This window comes from Cibotium barometz, chromosome 61, assembly GCF_041138505.1.
Source record: "Cibotium barometz isolate CiBa-2024 chromosome 61, ASM4113850v1, whole genome shotgun sequence".
Lineage (NCBI taxonomy): Eukaryota > Viridiplantae > Streptophyta > Polypodiopsida > Cyatheales > Cibotiaceae > Cibotium > Cibotium barometz.
In genome coordinates, this window is record NC_141106.1 from 16,951,278 (window position 1) to 16,975,541 (window position 24,264).

General features: G+C 45.6%; 1 pseudogene; it reads left to right on the forward strand.

Moving 5' to 3' along the window:
* Positions 1-1,841, forward strand: LOC147604611 (uncharacterized; annotated as a pseudogene).
* Positions 1,842-24,264: the final 22,423 nt, after the last annotated feature.

Sequence of the window (24,264 nt, forward strand, 5' to 3'; positions counted from 1 at the left end):
ATGGCTTTCCCCTTGCGCAACCCGACGAAGGCGACCTTTATGGTCACAAACAAGAGGATAACAAATGTGGAAAAGGAGATGAAGGAACGGAAGGCGGAGATGGAGAGATGGTGGAAGAAGAAAGCCAACTTTCTCCAAATGGTATTCAATGAGGGTAAGCGGTGGAAAGAGGAGAAGGAGGACCTCATAGCAGAAGTCAAAGACCTTCACGGGGAAGTCAACACGCTCAAAGGCGTAATTTCAGCTCTTTAGAGGGAGCTTGCAGAGGCTAAGGCAAATGGTGGACTTGAAGAAGGTGAAATTCAGCCATCCATGATAGAAGAGCTCAAGGTTATGAAGGAACAAGTACGGGCAATTAAGGAAGGAGAGAAGCAACACGAAGCAAAGACTTCCTCATGGGTGGAAGTCATCACCAAGACTCAAAGGAAGATGGATGAAGCGGAGAAGTGGATAGAGGTCGCCAAGAAGGGTAAAGGTAAGGAGATAACAACCCCTACACCTACAATCATTAACATGACTTTGGAAGAGGAACAACGAAGACGTACACGTGCTTTGCATGTGAGGATTACCGGCCTTAAAGACGGGGATAAAGTTGAAGAGGAGGTGAAAGAGCTTATGGTGTTGATGGGGATTGACAGTCCAGCACACGCAAAAGCCTGGAGAGTGGACAAAAAAAGCGGAGGCAACGGGGAAACATCAAAGGAAAGACCTCTCATACTTCGCTTCCCCTCTATTGAGGCGAAGAAGGATTTCTTGAAGAGGCGACCCACTTTAAAGAATACAGGCATTTTTCTTGGTGACGATCTTACTCTTTCACAGCTTGCACATATGAAGGAAGTCATGCCAGAGATTAGGGCGGCAAGAGAAAAGGGAAAGATAGCATTTTATAGAGAAGGGAGGGTGGTCATCGTGGAGCGACGCTCTACATGACGGTGCGAGACCTATGGGACCAAATTAAAGTTGGCAGCCTGGAACTGCAATGGATCCCTCAGACTTGATGTAGGTGCCTTTGAGGACAGCTTTAGAGATAGAGATATAGTCTTCTACTCGGAGACTCACCAGGCCCCTGGTCAGATGATGCCACAGGTGACAGACAGGATACAGATGGAAGACAGCTTGCAGAGTAGGGACGAGATCGGTACACAGTAGTAGAGGATAGGGGGGGTAGCAGTTCTTTTCAGGGAGGAGCTGCAACCGCTTCTACACATCGTTCGGAGAGATGATCAGGCCAGATATATGTGGGTGGGACTGAGGGCCGACACAGGCACATTCCTGTATATTGCCACATGCTATTTTGCTCCTAGTACATCGACATATGCAGCACCTAGAGGGCAATCTCCTTTCTCTGTGCTAGATGATGACATATGGGAGTTCTCTAGGGATGGAGACATCATCCTGTTAGGGGACTTTAATGCCCGGACGGGCAACCGCCAGACAGCCTTTTATGATACCTCAGAGGAGATGCTGAGAGAGCTGGACACACTGGATATGGGATTAGACAGACGCTCACAGGATGTGGAGTGCACAGAGTATGGGAGATATTTGGTAGATATGGGGACTGCACATGGGTTGGCCATACTTAATGGCTTGCAGAGGTTTCCGTCAGCAACAACTGGATTTACTTGCTTTCCACATAGACATGGTGCTAGCACAGTGGATTATGTTATGGCTATGCCGAGCTTTGTTTCATGCATTGAGGACTTCACAGTTGGATCTCGGTGTCAGAATCGTGTATGCGGAAGCTTAACACACGCAGTGAGAGAGAGAGAGAAGTTGACGCAGAGAGAGAGAGAGAAGAGTTGACGAACAGCTTGAACTTTATTAGCAATGAACTTTATTGAGAAAATACAATGGTGGGCATGGGTATTTATACCCTTATGCTGGAAATGGCCGACCCAAAAGCATGAAATAAATAAATAAATAAATGCCTTTGTTAAACCCTGTTCCCACATGAGGTACAACTTTTAACACCCTCTCTGTAGCTCATAGTGGACATAGATGAAGAAACCAAGTCGATGCAGATGCAACCATGGACACCTCAGTACCGGCCGGATACCGAATACACCTCGGAAAATGCACCAAACAACCTGTCTCCTCAAGGAATGCCATCTTGAGCTTCAGCTGCCACATAGAATAATGAATTGCAGATGACAACACATCCATGATCCCCCATTCGTTGAACTGCGAACACATCACGTTCAAAAAATCCTCTGAACTTTGAACTGTTGACACACGACGCCCAAAATTCTGCTACACAATGAACCAGGAACTCATCCCGTCCATAGTCTGCTACCAATGAACTACGAACACATCACGTCCATAGATTTGTCAAGTTGTTCCATGCTAGATGCATGTGCCTTGAACTCCGACACCCGGGTCCAAATCACCTGTTTGAGAGCTCAGAATAGCCCTCTCTTCCACTCACGTGCCTCTCTCTGGCTGAAGCATGTGGTGGAACTGTTATACAACTAGAATGCAGAATCCTTAGCCAATGTGGCTTGGACCACATAAGCTCGATTATGGAATTCCAATTCCTTTCTAGTATCACTGTCACGATTGTCTGCCTTCTGTCTTCCTCTAGCTTGGAATGTTTGCTCCGAATCTTCCACTGAGTTGGATGCATACACTTTACCTTGGGACATTAATATTGTCTCATCATCTTCTTTGGAGACTATATCATGTTCCTGAAGAAGCTTTCTAAAGATCAAAGCAGCCACCTGTAGACTGGATAACATGATGAATGTTGTGTGGTTCATAGCCAATAGCTCATAATGGATGATCTTTGCCTTCATTGGATATGACTCTAGGATCAAATCCCTATGCGCAAAATCCATTCCATCAAGCTTGTTGTCTTGTTTGACGACCTCGGAGGTGAGCGATGGAAGCTTGATGAATGACTTCTTGGGATTAGAGCACCTTAGGGAAGCTAATGCATAAGCAGTAGTAAGGACCTCATTGCCGATCCAGCTAAGCACATTGCTACCATAGCGATAGAAAGGGTGGCATTCCCAAGCGCCAGTAGCCTTGTCCTGCCGGCGCACAAGCTCCTGCTCTGCTGTTCTCGTAAGCCCCTCTGCCAGGCCACACAGAGAGCATGCCTGAATGCGCATAGCTCGCTCTCTTAGCCTCTCCTCCAGCGCCCTCCTTATCGCACTCTTTCCATCAAAGTGCTCTTTACAGCAGAAACAAAAAAAAACGCTTCATTTGCAAGAGCCTAGCGCTCGACTCGAGCTGCCGCTCACGCTGAGCCGACTCCACGCTCCACGCGAACTGGTGGTCCTAGCGCTCTGTCCTCCTCGCGAGCACCCGACACGCTCTACCTCCTGCACAGCCTGCGCGCTTGCTCTGCGCTCTTCTCTTCCGTGCCAAGGTCACGAGTTTTCCAGCTGAGAAAACGCAGCCCTTTGCCTTCCTTCTCCTTCTGCTCCTTGCGTACAGCCGAGGATCAAGAGCTCAGCTCTGATACCATGTCAGAATCGTGTATGCGGAAGCTTAACACACGCAGTGAGAGAGAGAGAGAAGTTGACGCAGAGAGAGAGAGAGAAGAGTTGACGAACAGCTTGAACTTTATTAGCAATGAACTTTATTGAGAAAATACAATGGTGGGCATGGGTATTTATACCCTTATGCTGGAAATGGCCGACCCAAAAGCATGAAATAAATAAATAAATAAATGCCTTTGTTAAACCGTGTTCCCACATGAGGTACAACTTTTAACACTCGGCCCATTGGGGTAGTAGTGGATCATGCATTGTTGACATTGACCATCTCTTTTCACTTTACCACAGCTCAGAGGACACGAGGGGCAGATCACACTCGATATACTTTTACTTCAGAGACTGATGCTGTCTACAGAGATGGGATTTATAGACGTCTGTACACAGAGGAGCCAGGGAGGCCTTTGGAGGAGCTGACCCATATACTGACAGAGACTTTACAGGATCCAGTGAGAGGCATATCCACATACTCAGCCTGGACAGAGAGAGCACTCTGGGTGTATGCCCCAGAACAGCTGGTATGATGAGGAGTGCAGAGAGACAAGAGCCCGACTGCATCGGGAGGTTGCTTTGGGAGTCACTACTCATCGACAGTCACGTATTGCCTTCCGGCGCCTTGTGCGAAGGAAGAAACGGGCCTTCCTTGCTCAGCTAGAGCAAGAATTATACCAGCTGTTCTTGAGCGAGGATTCGAGGGAGGCTTGGCGTTTGTTTCATGAGTCCTCCCCTTCTTTGGCCATCACGTCTACAGAGGTCTGGGGTAGTTATGCAGCATCTCTATATACAGTTCTTGGACAGACACCTTTTCCTGACCCGCCAGCACCATGCCCACAGACATGTACTTTCTTTACCTCAGAGATGGTAAGGAAGGCCATTGATAGGATGAAGACTGGGAGAGCATATGATCATGATGGATTGGTCGCTGAGCACTTTATTCATGCGAGAGACATGCTAGCAGAGCTTCTAGCAGTGCTATGTGTGAAGGCTTACCCAAGACTTGGAGTATGTCCACCATCGTGCCTATCTTCAAGTCAGGGGACCCTATGGAGCCAGGGAATTATCGCACTATTATGATTGGTCACACACTAGCACGATTGTATGCATCCATTCTTGAGCAGCAGTTGAGTAGATGGGCAGAGAGAGAGGGCATTCGAGCAGAGGGACAGGCAGGGTTCAGGAAAGGTTTCTCTACTCTTGACCACATCTTGACTCTGCGGGCCATTATTGAGGAGGGCAGGTCGCATGGGCGACGGATTTATTGTATCTTTGTGGACTTCCGCAAAGCATTTGATACAGTGCCCAGAGCCAGATTGATGAGGCGATTACGGGAGATGGGGGTACCCACAGAGCTCATATGGGGGATTATGGCTTTATATAGATCAGTTTTGCAGGACAGGTACGCACCCCAGAGGGGGTCTCTACTTTGGTTCACTCCACTATAGGAGTGAAGCAAGGTTGCCCGTTATCTCCTTCATTGTTTGGTATGTATGTGGATGAGGCTTCTGACTACATTGAGAGATTGGGGGACAGAGGAGCCCAGCTAGTAGGTACATGGATCCCACTATTGTTATATGCTGATGATATTGTGTTGATCTCTGACTCCCCTGAGGGTATGCAGCGTCATCTGGATGCTTTACATGAGTTTGCACATGATAGTGGATTGTCTGTCAACCTTGGCAAAACCAAGGTTATGGTGTTTAACACCACGCCATAGTGGGTTAGTCGATCAGCTCCCACATTTACATATGGGCAGGAGATGGAGTATATTGATGCATATACATATCTTGGGGTAGTATTCAGTGGGCCAGTGTTTTCGATGAGGAGAGCTGCAGAGACTAGATTGACTAGAGCACATGTAGCCCTGGGTGGTTTGGAGAGGATGTGTTCGCAGGTTCAGTTTCAGGAACCTCAAACGAAACTTTGGCTTTTTGACACTCTAGTGACATCAGCTATGCTTTATGGAGTGCAGATATGGGGACCTTCAGTGGGCCATCACAGCGCAGCGCAGGCGGGTGGAGAGGTATGGAGAGGCCTTTGGTATCTATGATTGCTAGGATTATTAGAGCCAAGGCCTCGGTACCTCACGAGATTATTCGAGCAGAGCTGGTGGCTGCCCCTCTGGTGATTCAGGCTCTTACGAGATCAGTCTCCTACATACATGGCTTGTGGGATCTCCCCCGAGACAGATATGCACGCCTCGCCCTTGAGTCCTCCCGACAGTTAGCTTTACAGGGAGAGACGGTTTGTTGGTATGGACAGATGACATCTTGGTTCCAGGCACATGGTTTTAGCATGGACAGATTGCCTCCCTTCCAATATTCTCTGGAGGCACCCTCTCTCACTCTCACACGGACATTAGGAGGACATGGATACAGCCGACTGAGGAGCTGGGCACGAAGATGGCTTTCTACAGAGAGCATTTTCTTCAGCTCACAGCAGATGGTTTTGTGATCAGACCCAGTTACATGGATGTACACTTGTCTCATGCAGTACGATGTGCTATTGGTCAGATTCGCACATCCTCACACCAGCTTGAGATTGAGATTGGCCGATATAGAGGTATACCAGCTGAGGCCAGGATATGTCGAGTATGCCATGGGGAGCCAGAGACAGAGCTGCATTATATATGCCATTGTACTGCATACTATGAGATACATGGTCGTTTCCACTGTTTATTCAGAGAGGGTTTTGGACCACTTTCCAAAGTCATGGGGTACCAGGACCAGAGGCGTTTGGGATTGTTCTTGCTTGAGCTGCGGAGATATAGAGATAGCCTGCTTAGGCGCACAGGGAGCCAGACTCAGAGGCACATTACAGACTTCTTTAGTCCAGCCATCACTGCGCTAGGTGGACCACAGCAGCAGCAAGATATGGATACCGCCCACACCAGCGGTACACTGATTGATCGTGCGATTGAGCTTGGGTGGTCCAGACGCCCACGACTACGGAGGAGGGCATCCCAGCATAGACGGAGGTAGCAGCGGCGGATTCAGATTATTCTTGCGAGACATGCGAGACACCCAGTCAGGGTGCTGACCACAGAGGATATTGAGGAGATCCGCCAGCGTCCGATGCGGCACATATTATGAGATGGAGGCACCTCCATAGTGTACCCACCCGTCCCACATGATATTGTATCCCCTCACTTTACTCCACTCACCTCCATAGCGTACCCCCCCTCACTATATTCACACCCTATAAGGGTTTCTGTTTACCTTCCAGTTCCAGTTTCATTTCTAGGTGCCAGTAGTATCATCTTTATTTTTCATTTTTTGGTTTTTTTAAATCCAGACATTGTATCAGATCCACCATGATGTAACTTTTTGGTCTCATAGGTCATTACGGCCTTTTGAAGACGTTAATATAACATTTCATTTCTTGGAAGGAGGCGCCGAGGGGCTAACAGCCAAGGGGTTTCTCTCTCTCTCTCTCTCTCTCTCTCTTCGCAAGTAGGTGGGGTTGTAGGAAATACCCAGCCGAGAGACCTTTTTCTCTCTCTCTCTCTCATCATGGATTGCAAGCCTTGTTTTAGAGATTGGGATACAGAGGATCAAGTTAAGATGCACAAGATGATGTTCTTGGAAGAGATGTGTGTTGCTCTTCGTCTAGGACTTGTGTGTATTCAGGGATTGCTTGACATGTCCTCTATTTTTCTCTCTCTAGGTTTTGGCAACCGTGCTTGGATGGTATATCTGTCATGGAAACAGGACATTGGTTTTCGAGAGGAAACATGACTTTGGTATCGAGGAAACAGGCCTATGGTTTATGGGATACAGGTCTTTGGTTTATCGGATACAGGTCTTTGCTTTCATGTGGAAAACATGTATTTGGATTCATGTGAACAGGTTGTAGTTTTCTCGAGGTTACATGCAAGCTATGACTATAGGGAAGAACATAAGGTTTGGTACAGTCCTACTGCTAATTGGGAAAGGGTTTGAGGGTTCCATGGTAGCGATGGAGAAGACCTTTTCAAGCAGGGAGGTGTTGTAAAGGTGTGCCTTCTCTATGGAATGCTGTGTTGTAATAACGAGAGTTCTTATGTGGAAGTCTTGGGTGAAACTATAAAGGATCGTATTGGTGGAGGATTTGACAAGTTGTACTTTGTACTCAAATTTGATCAAGTAAAGAAATACCGCAAGGGGCGCCACTGCGTTTTGGGGCCAATCGGTGTCCTTATACTATTTGCAAGAGCACTCTAGCTCCCCCTGTTTGTTTCCTTTTCCAGGTCCCCATGGGTGATGAAGTGTTGTGTGCGAGTGTTTGTTTCACCGCCCGTCAGATTTTTGAAGGCCGGTTTCATGGTTCCATTGCCAGGATATCGTCAACTTTCTCAAGGAGGCAAGCCCGTGGCTGTCACATCAAAAGCTTCAATATGTGGAAAGTGAAAAGGAAGTGCAGGAGACAGTGCAGGACTATGTGTCTTTGCCTATATGAGGTGAAGAGCAAAAGCTGAAGATGAAGCTCAGGAGAAATGACACCAAGGACAGGAAATAGTGGCCAGGAACAAGAAGCAGTTGAAGTGTTATGGTGCAAGAGATGGGTTGAAGTGTTATGGTGCAAGAGATGGGTTGAAGGCTATGGCTTTTGACATTTTGTCACTAGTGGTATCTTCACGGAGGCTTCATGGGGTTCGGCAGGCAGCTTCTTTCTATGTTTAGCAGTGGTGATCTACTATGCTTCATTGGGGACTTGTGCTTACCACTTGGGTGGAGTGCAAGCAGGTTTTGGGTGCTTGTGGATGTATCAGGTGAGGCTCAGTTGGAAGTTGAGGAGCTTGATGAGGTTCTTATTCCCGAGCAGATACTGGCACATAAGGAAAGAAAGGTACGAGGTAAAGTTTCCTGTCGCTATCTTGTGAAGTTTAAAGAACTATTCACCGATGGGTGCGAAGTGGATGGAGGAGGGTGACTTAGCAGATTCACCTTAGGTATTGCAGCTTTATCTTGATGCCTTTGAGTTGGAGCCGACTCTTGCGACGGCTCATTCAGGTTCAGCAGAGCATGGGGTCTGGAGCATTGCCTGATGTTCAAGAGGGGGGTAGCACCTCCACTCCCTTGTTACAGACAGGCTCAGTTTTCATCTAGGAGTCGCTTGATGACATCTTTGTATTCACCCGAGGTACTGAGGCTGACAGTACATCTGCTTATGGAACTTCTATGATATTGTGTACTAGTCACATGGGATGGTAAAGTTGGGTATGGTTCACAGTTGGCCACACCATGAACTATAACTGCAACTATGGATAACTTTGTCTACACCTATGGTTAACAGAGATGGTTTTTGCCTTTGGAACTAAAGTATGACTGAGGAAGATTGGGACATTGATCTTTGTCATATGGTTCTGGCTGTTCTTGACCACAGGATCGGTCAATTGGATATTGAGATGATGCTATTTGTGGAGTTGGTCTCCTTTGGAATGGTATGGTTTGGTTGAGCTCAAAGTTTGCAGCAAACCGAGCTAACACTTCGAGACTCTATGAAGGGCATAAGTCTTGTGAGCAGTCCTAGAGTTGGTTTGGTTCACGGATATATGGATTGAACTCTATTTGTGCATGTATTTATACACTTTTTGAGGTATTATGGTATTCTGGTGCCATTGGATCTTGGTACCCATTGAGAATACATGGGTAAACCTCTGGATGTGTTAGGATGAGATGCATGTATATTGGTATGATACATCAAGTACTTTATTATGTTCATGGATGCATCACTGAGTGTGACTCCTGTGGGATGGCCATAAGTAGAGTGGGTAAAGCATCAAGAGGGACATATGTGGGAAGTACTTAGTGGATGGTCTGTTTGGATGCATTGAGTGCTTTCATATGCTCATGTTGTACCATCAGGCGTGGGTCCTGCGGGATATACATGGGTGTAAGACTTGCGAGCAACCCTGAGACTGTTATTTTGGAGTGGGTAGAGCATCTTGAGGAGCATATTGTTTGCGAATGCATATATGTGTCATGCATATGTTTGTCATATGTAGAATGATGCATGGTTTTGTTTTTGGCTAACACAGGTTACGTGTTTCCACTTGGTTTTAGACTTTTGCTGCAGGTTCTGAAGGAACAAGCAAGAGTTCTTTGTCACTTTGACGTGACAGTGTGGCCTTATTGTCCAGGATGATTGTTTCATCACCTAGATGCACTGGAGGGGCATTGCTTTTGTCATATGGGGACTCTTTCTTCATTGGATGCTTACTGTGTTATTGAGTGCAATCGAGGACGCTTGCTATTTTTCAAGAGGGGGGTATGCTATGACCCTGTGTTTTTCCCTCTGGAGGACAACAAGCAGGTGGGCACGGGCACGGGATGGACAGTGTGAACAAGCATCAGTTGGATATGAAAAGGAAACTCATATGTGTGACCAGCCCAAGTGTGAAAGGGGATAAAAGGGAGTTTTGAGTTCATAAGGTTTTTAAACCTTAGATGACTTAAATATTATTATTTTTGTGGGCATGGGTTTTTGATATGTTGCTTTTGGCGTTTTTGAGAAAAACGAATTCCCTCCTTATAAAAAGGCGAAAGGTGGCGCATGGAGTATGGTGCATCCCCTTGATCGAGATCTGGCACGTGGTATACACGGGTGCTGCTGTGCGTATGTGGTACAGGCGGCTGCGCGAACATGTGGTACAGGTGACTGTGCGTATGTGTGGTACAGGCAGCTGCGTATACGTGTGGAATAGGTGAGCGCTGTTGCGCATATGGACTGCAGCCAGTCGGGCAGCCAGGCAGGCGACCAGGTGACTGCGCTTATGGATTGCAGCCAGCAAAGGGGGGACACGTGGCTGCGCATGGGTTACAGGCTACAGCCAGCAAAGGCGACCAGGTGGTTGTGTGTAGGGGCTGCTGCCAGTCGAGCAGCTAGGCGGGCTTCAGGTGGGAGGTTGCACGTGTGGAAGACCAGGCGGCTGTGCCTATGGGCTGCAGCCAGCAACGGGAGCCAGGCGGGAGACTCTCTACAGCCAGGCGAGCTGCATGTGTGGAAGCAGCTAGCAGAGACATCTCAAGGTAACTGTTGGGCTGAACATCACTACTCTATCTCTCTCTTGGAAGGAGGCGAGCTGAAGGAGGCGCCGAGGGGCTAACAGCCAAGGGGTTTCTCTCTCTCTCTCTCTCTCTCTTCGCAAGTAGGTGGGGTTGGAGGAAATACACAGCCGAGATCAAGTTAAGATGCACAGGATGATGTTCTTGGAAGAGATGTGTGTTGCTCTTCGTCTGGGACTTATGTGTATTCAAGGATTGCTTGACACGTCCTCTATCTTTCTCTCTCTAGGTTTTGGCAACCGTGCTTGGATGGTATATCTGTCATGGAAACAGGACATTGGTTTTCGAGAGGAAACATGACTTTGGTATCGAGGAAACAGGCCTACGGTTTATGGGATACAGGTCTTTGGTTTATCGGATACAGGTCTTTGGTTTCATGTGGAAAACATGTCTTTTGATTCATGTGAACAGGTTGTAGTTTTCTCAAGCTTACATGCAAGCTATGGCTATAGGGAAGAACATATGGTTTGGTACAGCCCTATTGCTGTTTGGGAAAGGGTTTGAGGGTTCCATGCAGCAATGGAGAAGACCTTTTCAAGCAGGGAGGTGTTGTAAAGGTGTGCCTTCTTTATGGAATGCTGTGCTGTAATAATGAGAGTTCTTATGTGGAAGTCATGGGTGAAACTATAAAGGATCCTATTGGTGGAGGATTCAACATGTTGTACTTTGTACTAGTAAAGAAATACCACAAGGGGTGCCACTGCGTTTTGGGGCCAATCGGTGTCCTTGTACTATTTGCAGGAGCACTCTAGCTTCCCCTGTTTGTTTCTTTTTCTAGGTCCCTATGGGTGATGAAGTGTTTTGTGTGCGAGTGTTTATTTCACCGCCCGTCAGATTTCTGAAGGCCGGTTTCATCATGTGTGGCATATGGAGCCTGACATGACAATACATGTATGGCTCATGGAGCCAGACATGATAGTACATGTGTGGCTTGTGGGGCTTGATATGGTGTATATGTATGGCTCAGGAAGGATCATGAGCCCTGGACATTTTAACTGATGCAATTGAGCAGATGGGTGTTTCTTCCAGTCTAGCTGCACTCATGTGTGCGCATGACTTTGATTTTACTTGTTTTGTTTGCTTGGACAATGCTTGAGATTACTGCTTGTGTTATCCATGGGCCGGGGACGCTTGGGCACCCTGTGGACATGTATGTGCACACCTGTTTGGGATTGACAAGTGGTCTATATGTGTTTTGTAGGTGGTAAGTGTCTCCCAAAACCCAATTTATAGCTTTATGATTGCACATACTAATAATTATGGGTGCAGGTCCACACTCACTTATAAGTGATTGGATAAATTATAAGTTATCCACATTGGGTAGGACCAATTTAATACACGTGGCGGCCAATAGATGGGCACTGGACAAGATTTGGACCAATCTCTTGTAGGCACCCCCTTCTAGACCAGAAAAGCACACGCTTGGGCTATTTTCAGCGGTGGAACTCTATTACAGGGGTGGAACTCTATTAAAGGGGGGGGACTCCAGTTTTGGAGAGGCGCCTACATTTTGGGAGCTGGTCGGCTGGTTCTACAACTTCCTACAGCCATCTTTCACTACCTACCAGGATGGAATTCAACTAGGGGTGTGGCCAAGGCTGGTCGACTTCATTTGGTGGCTGTTTTTGATGCTGGCCGACTATTTACAGCCCTAAGAAGCTGCTGGTCAAAGCATCCGGAGGCATGGAAGTGCTGGCCGATTCGTGGGGGAGACATCCTCTATTGATCGGAGACCATCTGGCTTGTGAGCTGCTGCTGGTCGACTTCCCTTGTGGCTTTTGAGAACTGATTGACTTGCTCTGTGAGCCAGACAAGAGGAAGATGAAGATGCAGGGCTGTCCCGAGCTGATGTGGGAGTGCTATGGGCTGTCCATGGTTGTCCTACATGTGCCTAATGCTGAGAATGCTCTCTAGTGCTGAAGATTGACATCAAAATTCAGCATATGTTTTGTTTTGTTTTCATACTGTACTGGAAGAAATAGGTGCTAGCTAGTGGAGAAATCCTTGGGCACCCGCAAAGTTGTATTCGGATTCCGGAAGCAGACTCCTTTTCGGTAGTCTAACCATAAAGGGGGGAGGGGGGGTCAGCCCATCTTCTGGCCCCTAGTGTGGTGTATTGTGCAGAGCTGACATCTTTCTTTTATTTGGCATACTTACGTGTTTATTCAGTTTTCATGATTGATAAATTTTTAACGGAAAAGAAGCCGGGGGGTAAAAGGGACGATCCTAAGTTGTCCAAACAGCAGAGTTTTGATTGCATGAGAGAGGGGAAGTGTTTCTTATGTGGGAGCAAGGATCACATGAATTCTTAATGCCCCCAGAATCCCAAAAAGAATAATGTGCAGGATGCAAAACTGAGTGTGAACGTTATACAAAGGATCAAACAACTTTATTCCTTTTTGATAATGCCTCTACAGATAACTTTATATCCATTCAGATGGTTGCTGATCTTGGGCTAAAGCCTGAGAAATTGGGCATGGACTTTCATGTAGATGCTACCTTTGAGGTCAAAGAAGTCAAGGACACTCCCATCATCGGGAATACAGATTCAGGGATATTTGGATCATGAAGACTTCCTCGTAGCACCACTTACGGGATGTGATGTGATACTGGGGATGCCATGGCATTATCGTTTGGATCCCAAGATTTTGCACAAAGAGAAGAAAGTTATGTTTACTCATAGGGGTAGGGAAGTTTGTATTGATGCGGGTACTACTGGAAGTACCATACTCATTGTAAGTCACATTACTATTTCCAAGGCAATAAAGAAATCAGCTTGTTCTTATTGGGTCTTTGTACGTAATAATGTTGAGCATGATACTGTAAATCTCGTAGATCAAGATAAGATTGATTTCTTAAGTGATTATGCCGATTGTTTTGCTTACTTCCTACCTAGACAATTATCCCTAGAGAGGCTAGAGGATCATTGTATTGACATAATCCTTGGTAGCTCTCCTCCTAACTAACCTCATTATAGGGTGAGTGCTGTCCAACAGGAGGAAATTATGATTCAAGTGAATGATTTGCTTGAAAAGGGGTCGATAAGGCCAAGTTCTTCGCCTTATTGTTCTCTAGTTTTGCTTGTGCTATCCTACATGTGCTTAATGTTGGTAATGCTCTCTGGTGCTGAAGAGTGACGTCAAAATTCAGCATATGTTTTGTTTTGTTTTCATACTGTACTGGAAGAAATAGGTGCTAGCTAGTGGAGAATCCGTGAGCACCCGCAAATTTGTATTCGGAAGTAGATTCCTTTTTGGTAATCTAACCATAAAAAGGGGTAGGGGCAGCCCATTTTCTGGCCCCTAGTGTGGTGTAATGTGCAAAGCTGCATCTTTCTTTTATCTAGCATGCTTATGTGTTTATTCAGTTTTCATGATTGATAAGATTTCCGTGTTACAATTGCCCTTCCGTTACACAACTGGTTGCACAACAACCAACATAGGTGTATGTAACGATTGTACGGGTGGTGCACGGAGTTGTATGGAGGCGAGGCTATGGCGGCCTTGCTTCTTTTGTGTCCTTGCACGCGTATGGGGGGGGGAGAGAGAGAGAGAGAGAGAGAGAGAAAGAGAGAGAGAGAGAGAGCAGGCTTGGGTGTTGGGGTGGTTGACCATGCACCCACCAGGTGCCAAGTGTTGGGCCAACCCCCCACATATGGTCACACTTACTCAAAATGTAGTGGGTGTCCACACACATCATTGCTCACATTTCTTTATGTAACACGCGGAAGCTCTGAGAGTCTTCTTTCAGCCCTAAACACCACTTAGAACATGCTGATGCAAAAACGCAGACAGAAGGGAGAGTAGAAAGAGAGAGAGAGCTGGAAATTCAGTATATTCATATGGTTCAAAGGTACCCTATATCTACAGCCATAGGTTTCATAAAAGGTGGAATACACCAAAACAGTCCTACTCTAAGGACCCACACCCAAAGGGAGTGAATGAGTCCATCAATGAGCCTTGAGTGCCTTATATAGGCCTTTGGACAAAATAGGGAGCTGGCTGACTGGACACAAAACTGTAAAATCTCTGCCTTCTCTTGTAGCCGACAGCACATCATGCCACTGACAGGTTCTTCTAGCATTCCATGCAGCCGAGAGGTCATCTGGTCCATTCCTAGTCCAACACTTTCCATGCTTTGTACTCCTTTGCTCCAAAATTTGGTTTCCAGTCATTTTTTTTGGCTGCCCCTTCTAGATTAGCTTCTGGAAATGTCCATGGGCAAACTTGCACATGACACTTTATGAATGGGGCACCCACTTGTCTTGGTGGGTCGTCTCATAAGAATAGTCTGTTCTCTTTATTAAAATTGTCCGCCCAAGCTTTAATGGGTGTGGACTTGCAAAACTTGTTATAACACAACTCTTGCAAAAATAAACTAAGTATTGAGAGTTATAATTACCACTTGTTCACAACCCAGAAGCTCAGTCAAAATAGAAGTTCACGAGCACGTGCACATGCACGCTCACAAGTAGGTGTCCCTGGCCCATGAATTGGACACACGGAATCATGGAAGCAAATGAAAACAATTAACGCGAAACCATTTACCAGGAAAGCATCAATGCAATGCAGAAGATGTATTGGACAATTTCCCATTCATTTAGCTTGTTACAAGAATGGTCATTCTGGGGGTAGACAAGATGTTCACAGGCCTACCGGAATATCATACTCTAGATTTGGGTGTGGACCAACAGCCCTAGGCCCGCTAGATGCAACCTACCGATCCTTGGCGCATACATAAGTCCCCTACCAACCAGATGCCATTGTGCATGACCCTTGCCATAGACATAAGTCCCCTGCGAACTAGGTGTCATGTCCAGTACTATGGGGCATGCCCATACACTCAAAGCTCCAAAGAGACTTCTAGGAGCTGCAGATACTCCTTGAAGTTCTCATCCATCCGCTTTGCATCAATCGGCGGATAGTTTCTGAACTTCACAAGGTAGTGTTTATGAAGCTTTCCACTAGCTAGTTTACACTCCTTATGAAACACAATTTGTTCTGGCTTTAACATCTCTTCCAACTCATCCACTTTCGGTGGATCTTCCATATCTGGCTCACTATGTTCCATCCAACATACTTGCACAAGAGGCTTACATGGAATGCATTGTGGATCCTCCAATGCCGTTGAATGATCCATAGTACGCGGTAGAAAGCGTAGGGCACGTCCATTCCTTTCCGGGCCTCTTCCGAAGTCTAGCCCTCTCGATTTAAGCTATAGGCAATCATTTTCCTTGATGTCCAATTGTTTTCTATGCTAGTTGGCAGCCTCTTATACTCCTCTTGAGAACGCTCTATGGCTGTTTGCACATGTGCAAGGGCAATATCCAAGTCCTTGACATACTCATTGGTGTAAAAGTTCTCAACCTTTTTGTGAAGGATAGGTGGCAATACCATTTTGCAATAGATGATCTCAAATGGGGTCTTGCCCGTAGATGCATGCACTATATTGTTGTATGCAAATTCCACAAACGGCAAATACTTCTCTCACGATGTGGCAATCCTAGATCTTGGCCATTGCTAGATTAGGGTCGCCCAACCATGCAAAGGCCAGGTGCCCAGCCCACACGTGTGAAAGCAGGTATTTATGCCCACTTCCAGTCCATGGTTCATAGTCAACCATCCCTACACTCAGTCGGTGTCACCATTTAGTCTTGGATTATCTTTGTAAAAACATTTATTTTGTTAATAAAAGTTATTTGGTGGCCCGTTTTATCCATTGATATGTTTACACTAGTGGACTCAAGTGGTACCATCCCGAGAGTCTAGGTGTGTGAGCTTTGGTGGTGAGCTAGAGATTCAAGTTGTACTAGTCCGGGAGCCTGCTGGCGAGTAAGATCAAGCAATTCTTGGATCTATGCCATACGCGTCATGTGCACCCATGCATTGTGGTGTACGGTGACACACTGGCTCATCAACTGTGCAAGAAACATGTACAAAAGTAGTAGCTTGATAGGATATTTTGTCGTATGTTGTGACCCCTTTGTGCAAAAGAAAGATAAGACCGCACGTCTCTGTGTGGATTACTGAGCCTTGAACAAGTTGACAATCAAGAACAAGTTCCCCATGCCAAGGATAGAGTCAACGGTGCTAAGTCCTCCACAAAGATCGACCTCAAAAGTGGCTATCATCAAGTCAGAATCTTTGAAGCCGATATCTCGAAGACAGCCTTTCAAACGGAATGAGGTCATTACGAGTTCATGGCCATGCCCTTTGGCTTAACCAATGCACCGGCTACCTTCAACAAGATGATGTCTGGAGTCTTCGCCGTACTCATCTGTAAATGCCTATTCATTCTTTTGGATGACATTCGTATTTTTTTTGCTATTGTAGAACAGCATGAGAAGGATGTGCAGAAGGTCTTGCAGATTTTGCGAGGTAACGAACTCTACATCAATGCGAAGAAGAGCTTATTTTGTCATGTGCAAGACATGTGTAGGGCTGATCCCAAGACTAATCTTGAAGGGCAACAAGATAAAGTAACAGATCAAAACCAGATTTTGGAGCTTGTGCCATTGGTTTGGGGTAGAATGACCTTGTGGAGAGGACAGGAGGGCTGTAGGCTGGTTGCTAGAGGAGCTGTTCTCTGTCGGCTGCAGCAATGTATGTGAATATGTGTCTTGGATCTGGCCGACAGCAGGTCAGCCAGTCCACAAGGGGTTTTCAGCCCTATAAAACGGCACTTTGGCTCAAGGCTTAGGGCATTGAACTCTATATGAGTTGGGTCATAGAATAGGATGTAGGATTAGGTATTCTCTACCTTTCCATGGCAGCCAAGGGCTGCAAGATTTGTACTACCTTTTTGTACATTATGAATATACTGAAATTTAGATCTCTCTCTCTCTCTCTCTCTCTCTCTCTCTCTCTCTCTTCTGTATGTGTTTTGCATCAGCATGTTCCAAGATGGTGTTTAGGGTTGAAAGATCTTGCCATTGGAGTACTATTACAACAAGAAGGAAGACCCGTGGCGTATTACAATAGGAAGTTGAATGATGCAAAAAAGAACTATTCTGTCTATGACAAAGAGTTGCTAGGGGTATCACAACCTTGAAAGAGTGAAAACCTTTTCTTTACGGAAGGGAATTTACTGTGAAGACAGACCACCAGGCCTTGAAATGGTTATACAGACTATGCCAAGTGCCTAGTGAAGCGATAGACAATACCAGTGGAGTCAGTTGTTCCAACAGTTGGGCGGAATGATTACGCACCGGGAAAGCACAACCTTGTAGCAGATACCCTTATTCGGAAAGGAAGTATTCAGACAGTACAGGAGTCCACTATGTTGGAGATACAAGGAAAGGACTTAGATAATATGAGGACACAGTATGTAGATTGCCCAAAATTCGGGACTCCTTACAGTATGGTCCTTTATTCAGAACTGGGTCATTATACCATTCAAGACAGTTGGCTCTTTTACAAGAGTCGACTATGTGTTCTCGGGGTGACGAGACCGCCACTCCTCCATGATGCCGATGATTCACTCGTTGGTGGTCATTGTGGCAACAATACTTTGGAGAAGTTAGAAAGATCATTTTATTGGCCGAAGATGCGCAGGGATGTATACAACTATGTTCCACATGTTCCATATGCTAGAAAGTGAAAGTCCCTCACACCAAACAGGCAGGGTTGCTTCAACCATTACCCATTCTTGAGGATCCTTTTCACGGCATTTCTAAGGATTTCGTTGGACCACTTCCCGCATCTACTGGATTTCGGATTACTCAGTGTATGATGATAGTTGACAAATTTAATAAATTTTGTATATGCTTATACCATGCAAACAGACGGCCAGCCCAAGGGGAAGTGCATCTTTCTCCTTTTGATTTTTGATCGCCGCCCTGTACATGAGACGAGTTTGTATCTAGCCCTTTGTGGTTGTATTTAGCCCTTCGTGGTTGTTTTTCATTAACTAATAGAAGGATCTTTTTTCCAGAAAAAAAACAAATAAATCAAGCAACCAACAGCTTGTTGATATAATGTTGATCAAAAGGCTCTCCAGAATTCTAAATGCTAAGCTTGGCACCTGTCGCAACTGGTGTGGTCATAGGCTTACAATCCTCAAGATTAAACCTTTTAAGCAGTCTTTGTATGTATTTGACTGCATCATGATTGTGCCATCATCATGTTGTAAGAACTGAATGCCCAAGTAAAATGCAACTGGCCCGAATCTGACATCTCAAATGATGAATTTAATTCAGCTTTGAAAGCTGAAATTTGTTCCTCATCAGGGCTTGTGTGAGTAGCCTGTCATCAATGTACAAGACGATGACCAAGAAACTATCCCGAGTCCTTTGGACATAGAGGGTACTCTCAGTAGAACTGTTGTAGAAACCATGTGCAACCAAGTATGCATGAATCTTTTCATACCAAGTCCTAGGAGCCGGCTTAAGGCCATATAAGGCTTTCTTCAGCGTGCAAACGTTGCTTTCTTGCCCGTTTTGTACAAATCCACGAGGCTTAGATACATATATCTCCTCGTGCAAGTCACCATTCAAGAAAGCAGTTTTGATGTCCATGCCATCCATGATGTGCTTCGAATGCAATGATGGATTCAATGGTGGTCATACGAGACGTGGGTGCAAAAGTCTCATCATAATCGATGCCCTTTTGCTAAGCATAACCTTTGGCAACAAGCCTTGCCTTGTAGCGGTCAACATACCATCTGCTTTTCTCTTCAACTTGGTAAACGCACTACGGACCAATGGCCTTTTTGCCATTAGGCAAATCTGCCAAATACCGTGTGTCATTCTTGAGTATGGAGTCGTACTCATCCTGCATAGCATGCATCCAATGATCATCTTTCTGTGCTTCCTCAAAGGAAACATGCTCCCCTTCATTGAACAAGGCGCTCATGAGAGCATGATCAACTAAGTGCCCAAATGCATGGCGAGAACTAGCACGCATTCTCCTTGGCAAAGGAGCCTCAACATGGCTGTCCCCCGTAGGGTTTGCAACAGCCAATGAGGTACGGCTTTAGCTTCGTGCATGGCTGTCCTTTCCTCTGCCATTGCACCATCAACATCTGCCTGACCAATCGGCTTAGCATCAGGCATGACTGGCTGCTGATTTTCAGCTTGTATGGGCTGATTTCCAGCCATAGGCTGTGTGTCCAAGTGCCCAACACGAGGTAAATATGTACCATACAAACGGAAGAAGAGTATCAAAGAGATCCTATGAGCCTACATGTGGCTGTTTTTTGCACTCAAGCAAGGGCTGAGAAGAATTCTCCACAAAAACCACATCTCTACTAACCATAATCAGTTGTGAGGCAGGATGGTACCCTTTGCTCTTTGAACTGTAGCCCACAAAAATGCATTTCACTGTCTTATCATCAAGCTTCATGCGATGCTGCTCAGGGAGCCTCAGGCACAAGAGCATAAGCCTAGTATCCAAATACACGCATACCACTAATGGCTTCCTATCAATGCCAAGCTTCGTAAGGAGTGATGTTCTGCAAAGCGTTTGTCGCACATCTATTAAGAACATAGGCTGCACACATGAGAGCTTCCTTCCAGAACTTGTGAGGCAAGATTTGGCCTTTGACCATACATCGTGCCATCTCCATGAGAGACCTATTTTTAATCTCAAATACACCATTTTGTTGAGGTGTATAGGGCACGGTACGGTGATGTTGAATGCCTCTTTCCAACAAATATGCATTAAACTCTTTGGACATGTACTCCCTCCCTCTATCTGTATGTAATGTCTGAATCTTACATCTAGATACATTTTCAGCCATGAGCTGAAAGTGCTTAAAGCACGTAAATACCTTTGACTTCTGCTTCATAGCGTAGACCTAGCTAAATCTGGAAAGGTCATCAATGGACGTAACGAAGTAGAGATAACCTCCAATGTATGGTGTCCTTATCGGACCACATACATCACTATGTATGAGCTTCAATTTCCGGGTAGTCCTCACTAAACCATCCTCGAGAAATGGTGCCCAATGCATTTTGCCTAAAATGCAACCCTCACATACATGTTTGACAGGTGCATCAAGTGCTGGCAATGCGGAGACCATATCATGCCTTTGCAGGTGTAGCAGACTAGCAAAGTTCAGGTGACCAAACTGAGCTAGCCAAAGCTCTGCATCTATCAGACTGGATGTACTAGACACCGCATGTGCATCATATGCAACTCTCTCATTTACATCAAGTCGGTAGAGACCATGACAAAGTACCGAATGCAATAATAATATCCCCATCACTGCAATCATGTACAGTGCATCTGTCATCCATAAAACGGACCACTAAGCTGGACCTAGTGTTACATGCACCGAGGTTGATCGTGATAACGCGCAACAGGGCCTTCTTTATACCTTTATGTGGTGAGAATCTTAGTATCCAAATTCACAGAATAGGGAGAGAAGAGAATGAGAGAGTGAAGTAGGCGACACCTTATTGGGTCCCAAATACCCACTGAGGCGCGCCCCCCCCCCCCCCCCCCCCCCCCCCCCCCCCCCCCCCCGTGCGGCAAGCAAGAGTATTTGCTTATAAATGCCCAACGCGAGGACAAGGAAGACCGTACATTGGCTGAGTATCCACCAACTCCGACGCATTGCAGAAGACTCTTCGGACAACTTATGCAAGTCTCGATAGCTGTAGGACTGCACATATGCTGGCTGAATGCTGAAGAGGATCTCCAATGTTTGCTTGGAATGAATAAGATGACTAGCTGTTGTTTTGTACTGCTGAATACTTTACTGAAGGCCGAATGATTTATGAGGAATGATGGGCTTGGCTTTTATATGTCCTCATGATGTTGGTCGGCCAGCAGAAGCTGTTGGCTAGTGTCATGTTGGACAAAATTTACCAAAATAGCATTAAATGCTTCCTAAACTGCTGCGCATGGTTTAATGCTGCCCTTTCTATGCTGGCTGACTGCCCCTGCTGGTGTGTTTCAGGCCTGGCTGACAAGAGACTAATTACCAGATATGATGTTGGCTTGATGTATTTGCTGGCTGACTGGGATAAAACTGCTTCAGAGACCTGTCGGCTGGCCCATACTGCTGTCTAGGGCTGTGAACAGCCCTTGGACAGGCCGATGAAGCAAAGGGCTGGCCCTTTGGCTGGCCCATAGGCAATGCAATGCTTATGTTTAATGCTACTAATGCATACCTACTTCTAAGGCTGACTCTACATGCACTACCTGATGAATTCTCCAAGTGGGTTAAGAGGACTGACTCTCGACTGGCCTCCAAGGCTCGGAGATTGACCTATGTAGCTCGTGCCTGACTATCCCTGGACTGAGGGCTCACAATGGGGTCACGGCATACGACAAATGTTCCCATAAAAAAGGTACTACTTCTGTATAAAATGTTGCATTGATGGTCATGCCAGTGTGCCACTGTGTACCCCAGTGCAGGGTGCATGTGACATTCCCTCTTGCTTAACTTGGCGGCAGGTTTAGGGCTTCCAAGTAGTGCGCCAACAATTGGGGGTACTCCTGAAAGAACTCTTCATCTAGCCATATTGCTTCATGGGTTCCTCGGTCTTCAAACTTCGTATAAAATTGTTGTATTCTTCGACCGGATCCATGCTTCCATCTGTGGAGGAGAATTTGCTCTGGCTCTATGACTTCGGCTTCGTTGATCATATCTGGCTGTTGCGCTTTTGATATATCCTACAATGCTGGACCTACATATAGCTTCAACCAAGAAACATGAAAGACATTCCTTAACGGACTTGATAATTCCGAGAATTTCTTTGTTGTCTTAGTGACCTCAAGAGATGAGAACTGGTGACCAAATGCTACCTCATATGGTGTCCGCCAATACTCGATGAGTGAGTATCATTTAGGATTGCCTGAACCAATGGAAGGTATTGTTCCCATTTCGATTGTTAGTCGTGGCAGTATGATTTGAGAACGTCAAAGGCCAATTGATTATAGATTTCTGTTTGGCCATCTGTTTGAGGATGGAATGCACTAGACAGTTTCAACTTAGTCCCAAAATTGTCAAATAGTGCTCTCCAAAAATGGGACGTGAACTTAGGATCTCTATTTGATGTGATTGTCCATGGCAAACCGCCAATTGGATACCAAAACCGAATGAACAAGCGAGCTATGTCATGAGCATGCAGAACTTACTGAATTTGTTTACAATAGTCATACACTAGGTGTTTCTAGATCCAGCTGAGGCGGGAAGAGGGCCTACAAAGTCCATTTTGATGTCGTGATGAAAAGGTTCCTCAGGAATAGACAAAGGTTTAAGTAACCGTGCTTGTTTCGTATGAGGAACTTGTGTTGATAGACATCCTCTCGCATCTTAGGCCAATAGAATGACCTCTTTAACTTCTCCAAGGTATTGTTGATACCCCGATGACCTCCAAGAAGAGAATCATGGGCATCCTCTCGCATCACGGAGACATCCTCCAAGAAGACATCCTCTTGCATCACGGAGAAGGACTTGACGCTTTTCGTTGAGTACATAGAGACGGTTCTTGAAAAACAACCAATCATCCTGTATACTGTAGTGGCCTGGTTCTAAACTGAGATCCAATTGATATTGAGTCCCAAACTCTTACGAATCCGGATACTGTGACTTCATATTGTCCAAGTCTCTGCCTTGAATTTCCAGCGGAGTGGACTCCTGCAATGTCTGGATTGCGCCTTTTGGACTAAGAGCAACGGTAACGGGGTTGTTCTTACGAGAGACGTATTAAATCATTCCAAATTGTTGGAACAATTGATTCCACTTGGATTGTTTATCACTCCATTGGGCATTGGGCATTGGGCATGGTTTGCAACCATTTAAGTGCCTAGTGATCTGACTTATCTGTGAAGTCCCTTCATAAAGAAAGTGCTTCTAGCAATGAAACACGTTTCAGACTTCACTGAAAGTATGAAACGTTTCGGTTTTTTCGAAACGAATTTTTTATCTGTTGTAAAAAAAAAAAAGATTTAAAATGTCTTAGACTTTAGTTCGACATATGCAAATTGCAATGTCTTGCTTTTATTTACAATTTTGTAAGTCTGTAAGTTCGAGTTGACATGCTGTTTGTTGAAAGTCTTATAAAGTTGTGTAAAACTTGTTGAAGGTTCTTGTTTTTGGGTACTATATCCCCCCCCCCTTTGTTATGAAACCTTTTTTATATTTTTGGGCCTGACAATGAAACGTTTCGAAACGCGTTTCAAAAACCTTTTTTATGAAACTCCTGGCTACTATATTTCAATGTTCAAGTGCGGACATCACCCCCAAAAGCTCCTTGTCATACACCGAATAATTCTTTTTGGCGTTATTTAACTTGCGGCTATAATAAGCCATTAACCTACCATGTTGCTGTAAAACAGCTCCAATGGTAAGATTATTGGCATTGGTAATCACCTCAACGAATCATCCCATGATGCCAACTTCAAGACTGGTGACTGAGAGACAACTTTCTTCATTGCCTGAAATGCCTCTAAAGCCTTGCTCGTAAAACGGACACTTTCTGGCAACGGGTCTTCACGCCCTTGAGCAAGTCAGTAAGAGGTGCTGCAAGGTCAGAAAACTTGTCCATGTTTGTGGTGTAGGCCTGACAAAGACCCACAAATGAGCGGATTTCCTATGGTGAAGTGGGAACATCCCAACTGAGAATGGCCTGTACCTTTTCAGAATTGAGGCTAATACCTGATGAACTGATGATGTATACTAGGTAATGGATTTCCAATACTCCAAACTCACTCTTCTTGGTATTAATAAACAGCTCATTGTGTTGCAAGAGTTGCAAAACTTGTGTCTTATCT